This window comes from Salvelinus sp. IW2-2015, unplaced genomic scaffold, assembly GCF_002910315.2.
Source record: "Salvelinus sp. IW2-2015 unplaced genomic scaffold, ASM291031v2 Un_scaffold2884, whole genome shotgun sequence".
NCBI lineage: Eukaryota > Metazoa > Chordata > Actinopteri > Salmoniformes > Salmonidae > Salvelinus > Salvelinus sp. IW2-2015.
Genome location: NW_019944183.1, coordinates 37,771 through 46,728, shown reverse-complemented (window position 1 = coordinate 46,728; position 8,958 = coordinate 37,771). Strand labels below are relative to the sequence as shown.

At 43.6% G+C, this 8,958-nt stretch overlaps 1 pseudogene; it reads right to left on the bottom strand.

The window, feature by feature from the left end:
* Positions 1-1,159: 1,159 nt before the first annotated feature.
* Positions 1,160-8,958, bottom strand: part of LOC112074942 (homeodomain-interacting protein kinase 3-like) — a 24,809-nt pseudogene continuing 17,010 nt past the window's right edge.

Below are 8,958 nucleotides of genomic sequence, written 5' to 3'. Positions count from 1 at the left end.
GAGATGCGCGATAGAGTACAAACGTCTAACATTTAGCTCAGAGCAAAAACCATTGTCCTTAAACCGATAAGGTCGGGCCAGCTTCTAGGGCCAGTTGTGACAATGTATTGTTGGGGTGTGAAATAATTTTCTGCACGGTGTTAGTGACTCCTCCAAGTCAAACGTGTGAGAGAAAGCGTGTGCATTAGTAGTGAGGGAGTTACGACCTCTGGTGGCTGTGGCAGCAGGTTGCTGTTGTCAGAWTGGAGGTGATGATGGGCAAACTGGAGGCAGAGTTCAGTTGCGTTCTTCTCAGAGGTCAGATTGAGAGTGCTGATGAATAGATGCTGTGTGATGGTCCAAGGATAATGCACCATGCCCGCTTCTGTGTTCTCTCCAGATTCTGAGTAGGAAACACAGACACCTGTCAGAGATTAGATGTTATGGACTCACAYGAGGAGAGGGGATAAGAGACACAGTACAAGTCCTGGGTCATGATGTGCTGAAATTGGTATTTCAAAATGTGGGGTTTTACTGGGAATATTCAGGTGTGAAGCTGAGAATTCCCATTCTGATTTGAAACTGAACATAGCAATAGCATTTACCTTTACTATCTTAATCCACAAGATGGCATTCAAGGACAACGGCAACTTAAAAATAAAAWAAATACTTAAAAAGGTGACCTCTTTATAATATAAGCCATTTAGCCGTGCTTCTACACCTGCATTGCTTGCTGTTTGGGGTTTTAGGCTGGGTTTCTGTACAGCACTTCGAGATATTAGCTGATGTACGAAGGGCTTTATAAAACAAACTTGATTTCATTTGAAACTTGATTTAGCAGGTCGCTTTTATCCAAAGCAACTTAGTCATGCGTGCATACATTTTACATATGGGTGTCCCAGGGAAATGGAACCCACTACCCTGGCAGTGCAAGCACCATGCTCTACCAACTGAGGCATACAGATAAGACATGGAAAAGGACGAATGAGAGGTGAGAAAGAGAAGAACCACCGGGAATGAAGAAAAGCGGCCAGAACAGAGTCCGCTGGAAATGCACTGCTAAGGCCGTTTGTTCCACGAGGAGCTGAAAGGAATTAGTCAAGGAAGTCACAGGATACCTTTCATCAACCTCATTAAAGACGAGTAAGACAAGAGAGAAAGAAATCACACAAAGACAAAGTGGATTTGCAGCAATAGATTATTTTTATATTCAAAGTGAATCTTGACAATAATACACCATAAAGTCTTATTTTGACACTCACCAAAAGAGTCACCTGGAAAACCCGCTTAACGTGACTAAGTAGCAAAGGCTTGGTCACACCTAAATCACTGAGAACTAGAGGAAACACTATCAAACTGTTAAGAGACATCACATCCAGATCATTTGTTTTCCCAGTCCTCGTACTGTAAATATTGCACAGCGCAATTGCTACATGGCAAACTAGTGTGGCATAAAACCAACAAAAGCAAAACAAACAAATAAAAACAAAGCCACAAAAATATTAAAATCAAAGCCACAAAAAAATCTACAAGTATTAAAAACAGTAACAGTTCAGATTATAACAAGTCTATTATTTAGATGAGTGATCTAAACAGATGATTCTATAAGTTGCAGCATGAATTTAACTTTGAACGGACACAGTCGACCAGAACGCCCAAAAAGAAGAATACAAGTTGAGAAGTGATCAAAACCAAATAGTAAGTATTGAAGTGTAACACAGTATCACATTGAACGAATACATAGACCCTGAATCAACATCTTCACACCAGATGAGAGGATTCTTCAAAATCATGAATTAATCATACTGATCATTTTAAACTCATGTCTTCTGGTGTTACGTTTCATCTCAAAAATGTCRTACGAGTTCTCTGAAAACTGTTCATTCATGTGTCCAGTAGTTGTCATACGGAGTTATAACTGGAGAAATAAAAACAGTCTAGGATCTCTCATACTTTGTATCCATCTTTGTTTTTAAGTGTGTGAGAGTTTGTGCAGGCGCATTGCTGGTGAATACCATTACACAGGAATAAAGTTACATTTAACATGCTTATATCACTGGAGAACACATATCAAGCACTGTAGGTCTGCCAAGTTCATGCCTTGTCGTAATTTCAGCTTTTTACCTAAATAAAAGATAAGTGTCATAACAAAAGCATGAAACTGAAAACATTGTTGATAAAACACCTGTCYGGCAATATTTTGGTGTTGAAATGTGTAATACCTTACGCTCCTCAAGAGTAATGAATTTCAAGTGATGCCACAATAATCTCCAGAGAGCTCCTTAACACAACGCAAACTAAATATTTATTCTATAGCAATTCTCTAATGTCTTATATTAACATACTCTGTTTGGTCAATCAGCCCTTTGTGAACAGCAACAGTTTGTGGTTAAAGTCTAGAAGTCCTCTGGACTGAGTTCAGAGTTCTCCTTAACTACTCAGTCCTACAATGAGTCCACTATGTGTTATCCACTGGTCCTGACTGTCATGGTTGCAASGTGTTTGGTTTATTGACAATGGGAAAAATGACAGACTTGGAGTCAGTAGTATTTCCCCACAGATTAGTGCAGCTGACTCGGTGGTGTATATAAACAGTATCGGAGTTGGCAGGGGGAGATGTAAGAACACTTGGTGGTACAACGACCATAACGTTAAAGTATTGCATTTGCTGTTCAACAAGAGTGACTATCGAGAGGACTGTTAAATCAGCACGTCACTCAAAGAGCCTCTCGGTGTGTGTGTGTGTGTGTGTGTGTGTGTGTGTGTGAGAGAGAGACTGTTGGCCTATATTTATTAAACACATATGCCCTCTACACTACTGTCATGACAACGCTTATCAAACAAGTCTTTTTTCTAATCCCTGTTATGACAGGTTGAATGACAGTCCGGTTGTGAAACGTTCCATTTTCTGTAGGTTATTTTGGGTCAAGTGGCCATTACTAACTCATTACTAACTTAATTCTGCAAGATGGATTTTTGTTAGATCCTCAASCCCTCCTCCCCCTACAACACAGAGCAGGTAGAGGAGAGGGGTACTGTTWCCGTATAAGGGACTAACATCGTCCCTGTCCCTATTTCGCTGACCCTCTGATTCTCAAGGCACAAACACAGTGCTKCTCACACTGTCTGAACATCAGTAAAGAACATATATGCCCAGAGATTTCCATTGATAAACACCACTCTGTTATGAGACACTTCTAAAGGGTAGAGCGATTCAATGGAGACATCTCCTAAACAAACAGAAGGCAGATTATTCCAATATGTAACCAATGTAGAAGGGGAACCACTCATGTCACGGASAGTGACAATACTGAACAGATAAAAAGGTTTGAGTAAAATCCATATTTTAAAAGGAAATAATCATTTAAAGTTATAAAATATTGAATGGGAACAAACACCTTGGGMTAAATTCATGTCAGACATATTGTGTTTAATTCCCCGCGGGGCCATGAGGAGCCAATAGGACCACCCCTTACTAGCAGACTACTGACAGGTTGTTAGTGGTGTGTGACTTGGGGATAACATGTTACATACTGTAAGCCTTCCATTGAGTGTCCTGCTATCGCACAGTGCTCCTGCCATACATAACATACCTTATTATAACTGTATASTGAAATTACTACCATAATGAAGGAAGTTAAATCAATCTTGCAAGCTATAGCTTTACATGTTTACAAAACGCCAATATGAAAACATACAAAAATGAAATGACATTGATACATCCATWTATATGCAGTGACGAGCCCAAAACGGTTAATAAGGATAAAATACTGATCAAAAACACACAGACCCCCAAAAACAGAACGAATGCAACTAACGTCCATCATCAGCAATACAGTAGTTACAACGACGCTGCAAACATGAACGCAAAAACCCACAAAAAAAACACTTCTATTTCAGATAATTAGGGACCTATACAAAAATAGGAACGCTAGTTTTGAACTAAGAGAAATCACCTAATTTCACAGCTGTGGATCATATAGCAGCTTATCTATGATACATTCAAGAAAAATGATACGGCTTATTAAAATCGCCGGGAAAAGCTAAACATAACCTCAGCCATGTATTAGAAATGTTTTATCTTTTTTTTTTTTTAAATACAATTTTTTGTGATGTAATCCCAGCTCTACGACTACAGTATACTAGATAGAGGTCTATTGAGATGTAATCCCAGCTCTACGACTACAGTATACTAGATAGAGGTCTATTGTGTAAAAACAGATAATATATCTAGCTACCTTGCTCAGGAAATGAATTACAGTCTTTGGTGCTGCACAAGCAACTTCATTTGAAAAGACGAAAAACGTAACGCACATAACTAGCAAAAACAAACGGAAAAATGCACACAGCATATATATATATATATATATTCTCCCTGACGGAATGTATAAAATAAGCAGTCGACACCAATAAACCTTAAACAAATGGTATAATGTAAAGGGAAAAAAGTTAACTTTGTCACATGCATAAATGAGAGAATTGCACGCGACAAACTCACACATTATTAAGYGTCTGCACTAAGTAGACTAGCTCATATATATACACATATACACACACACACATATATATATATACACATATATGCGTGTGTGTGTGTGTGTCTGTGTATATCAAATACTGCATGGTCTGCTCAGGCTTAGAAGAATCCATACCGTTAATTAATTAGCATTTTTGTCCTCAGCTAGTCAAAGCCATGCCCACCACACTTGTAACACAGCTAGAAAAAAGAAAAACCCACTCAAACACTTTTTAAATACAAAGACAAAAAAATKAAAATCAACATCTATTTAGAGATTGTATTGCAGTTTCATGGAACAGTACAAATACTGTTAGTAGTAAGAGTTTCACTAAATAGAAATTGATTATGAAATATTAAGCAAATATTCAATGCTTGCTCTTTGTACACTAGTTCATTCGGGGGGGACGGCGATGACAAAAAAGGAACATTTAAAAGCGGACCAGCGAGCATTTGCTACAGCAAAGCATGCCGTCCTTCTTTAAGGAACAAAAGAGTAACTCACTACACACAGAAATATACACTGAATCCAAACTATAAGCACCGCTATCCGCGATACCTCACGTCCATGCAGGCTGTGCATGGATATATATCCACACACACAGGATGCATGGACTGGTAGGACCTTCAAGTGCTGCAGTCCAGTACATCAATATATTCATGGATATATTTATATATAAGTAGTAACATTAACCACCTCAAATATATAAGGCACTATGGCTGGGGACAAGTATACGATGCAGCGAGTCTCGTGACGCCAACAACAAGAGCGACGTCTAACTTATCAACTTCCTGTTTACATTTTGATCTGCTCATGCAAGATCACATGCAGCTTGAGGAGCAACAACCCTACTTTAWATAGGTTAAGTGACTCCACATTTTTAAAACACCAAAGACACTGAGAAAAGGTACAAATACTTCAAACGCGGTACGACACCCACCGTGGAGAACATGTGCATCTGTCGGCCTATYGAGCTAGAGACGGGGATGGCTTTACAAATGTGGATGTGTCTTGCACACGTTCAGAAGGCAATATAGAAAAATAGCTGGGATAAGGGGGTGCCAAGTCTGACCTAGCAACGCCACCCGATTAGTCACCTGTTTTTTGAGGAGTATTGGTAGAAGAGCTAATGTGAAGGTATATTAAATGTGCAAAACACATAGAGAGTGAGTTACTTATCTACATTCAATCATCCATCCATCCTTCCTTGCCCCCGTCCCCTCATCCTCCATTTCACCATCCTCCACCTAAACTTTGTGATTTTATTTTTTATAGCTCATAGTTCAATTGCACCCAAGTCTACATGATTCATAAAAATAGCTTGTTTCTCTGTGGTTGTGCCATGGCTCTGGACATGAAAACCATGTTGTGGTTGTTTGTTRTGTATTCTGAGAAGAAGGCCCCCTCTGCTCGCTTGGCCCCCGGGGGGCGCGAGGTGCATCTGGAGGGCGGGCCGTTCCGGGACCCTGTCAGATGTAGGGGTACTGGTTGAGTTTGGTGGGGCTGAGGGGGAAGGTGGCGTAGGCAGGCGATGCCATGTAGGGGTGCGGGGGGAAGAGGGCCTTGAACTGGCCCTGGGTGTGGATAGTGGGCGAGGGCAGCAGCCGGGGGTTGATGCCCACAGTGACCTGGTGGACGATACCGCCTGGGTGAGAGATGCTGTAGGCGGGCTGCAGGACGGGCCGTGAAGCCCCAGGGGAGGCCAGGATGTGGGCCACAGGGGCTGCTGTGACCAGGGGCCCATTGGGCGGGTAGGACAGAAGGGTATGCTGGCCGTGCGGGTGGGGGTGATGGCGGGGGCCTGTAGTGTGGTTGGGGCTGCCGTGGGGTAGGGTAAAGGAGTGCCCATGCATAGTGGGGGGGATGTAGGCCTGCGGGCGCCGGTGGGCATAGTTTCCATTCCATTCCTGGTGGCAGGAGCCGTAATGCTGGAGCTGGAAATGGAGAGAAAGAGGGATGGTTAGATATCATACACATATTACATCTGTGTGTGTGTGTGTGTGTGTGTGTGTGTGTGTGTGTGTGTGTGTGTGTTGACCTGTCCAAAGCCCATGGGCTGCTGTTGCTGGGGCTGGAATGCAGTGATCTTCTGTGGCCGGTTGAGGAGGGGGATGGAGTGGTGCGGTTGACGCCCTGGGATACCTCGCCCTTTGAACTGGAAAGACTCTAAGACTGGAGGGAAGAGAGAAACAGAGGGAGAGAGAGAGAGGGGGGAGGAAGAGAGGAAGAGAAGAAGATGAAAGAGAGGGATGAGTTTAAACAGACATCATGACGGGCAGCAGCATCAACCCACAGAGACAGACAGTAGAGTTAAACCCTGACTGTAGGATCCATCAGCCATTGTGACAGTAGAGATTTTGCATGCTCATCACTGACTTCCACTGGGTTTGACCAAACACAGCTCTTTAACAAGTGCCATCTGTTCCTCAAGCATCATGTGGATGTTTATAAATAGACTAGAACTGATCTGGGATCGTGTGAAGGGATGGAAGCCAAATGGGTAAGTAAGCTGCTTCGTATTCATAGTGGGGGTCATACCATTGGCTATTAATACCCCCCTAGTAGCACTAGAATAGCATGGGCTTTAGCTGGGGAGTGTTTCTGAATGTCAGCTATGGGAGGGGCCTGGCTGGGACATGAGGCCATAGGAGACAGTGTGATTTTCACTGAGGATTTATAAATGACCTATAAACAGGGACCTTAAAAAAGCCCAGCCCCAGGAACAGAGGGAGAAGACCACAGCTGTTATGAAGCCTACATATGACATACATAACCCCTCGGTAACACCCCACGAACGCATTCATAAACATCTAGGTGTTAATGACAGCCAGGGAACACAAKGTGGCGCATGTGTGTGCGTGTCTGGTTGTCATCCATGTCTATGAAGGCCTAAGTCAGGTTGTAAAGCGTTCCAGGGGATGTTAAGCCTGTCATACGTAGCTTCATAAGCTCCAGATCCACACAGGTAGAATAAAGGATAGATTCAAAGAAAGGGCTGTCAACAAGAAGCCAGCTGCAACCAGATTAGACAGTCTACAGGAAACACAAGTCCACTCCAGAGGCCGAAGCCAAGARGTCTGAGGTGAGAGGTCAGGGCTGCAGCCATAATCACCTGCGAGTACCTCTGTGCCCTATAAACGAGGAGTAATCCCACACCATGTGACCTGTGGAACAGACATCATCAGCAGTGACGAGGTATCTGACCCGCTGTGACCCTGTTAGCCCTGTGTCCGTGTGTGTCTGATCACTGACAATACTGCTGTGTCACTGGGTTCCAGGTTCCAGTGTGTACTGTACATGTGACCTGCTGTGTTTTCTGTCGCCCTGTCTGCCCTGGGCTAGGTGTGTCTGTTGTGGTTAGCTATGATGAGAGAACTGTGGCCACCTGTTCATGACTACTGAACCTGTTTGTTCAACCATAGGGCTGTGTGAACCAGGTGTGTCAAGTGTACGTCTAGGGTGAATCAGCCGGTTGTCTGTTTCCTGTGGGTGAATCAGGTGTCCGCTGTGTGTGTGTGTGTGTGTGTGTGTGTGTTAGATGCTTACTGGTGTTGCCTAGCGTCTCGTTGATGTGTGGGTGGGGGTTGTTATTCTGCACCCTCATGGGCGGCACCACCATGGTGCGCACCGCCGGCTTTCTGGGCTCCGTTACCGGGGCAACGCACGCTACACGGGGCCCGCGGTTCTGGTTGCCGTCGGCGATGTAGCGTTGTTCGGTGTTTCCGGTGAAGGGGCTGTTGCTAGGGCCAGAGGAGTCGGAGGAAGGCGAGCCGTCCACAATGTCACAACCACTCTCCCGCTCGTCATCTGACATACTGTACAGACCAGAGCAATCACACTCAGAGATTATACATTCTATACTGTAACAGACCAGAGCAATCACACTCAGAGAGTATACATTCTATACTGTAACAGACCAGAGCAATCACACTCAGAGAGTATACATTCTATACTGTAACAGACCAGAGCAATCACACTCAGAAGTATACATTCTATACTGTAACAGACCAGAGCAATCACACACAGAGAGTATACATTCTATACTGTAACAGACCAGAGCAATCACACACAGAGAGTATACATTCTATACTGTAACAGACCGGAGCAATCACACACAGAGAGTATACATTCTATACTGTAACAGACTGGAGCAATCACACACAGAGAGTATACATTCTATACTGTAACAGACCGGAGCAATCACACACACAGAGAGTATACATTCTATACTGTAACAGACTGGAGCAATCACACACAGAGAGTATACATTCTATACTGTAACAGACCGGAGCAGTCACATTGTATGACAGGTGTAGGTGCAACATTTAGGTTAAGGCCCAACATGTATGTGTGTGTGGCTGTTGTCATTGGGTCATACCTGTTGGGGCGTTTGCAGGGCGAGGTGCTGGACTGGGCTGAGGCAGAGGAGCTGGTGCTGAGGGTGCTGTCTGGACTGCTGAGG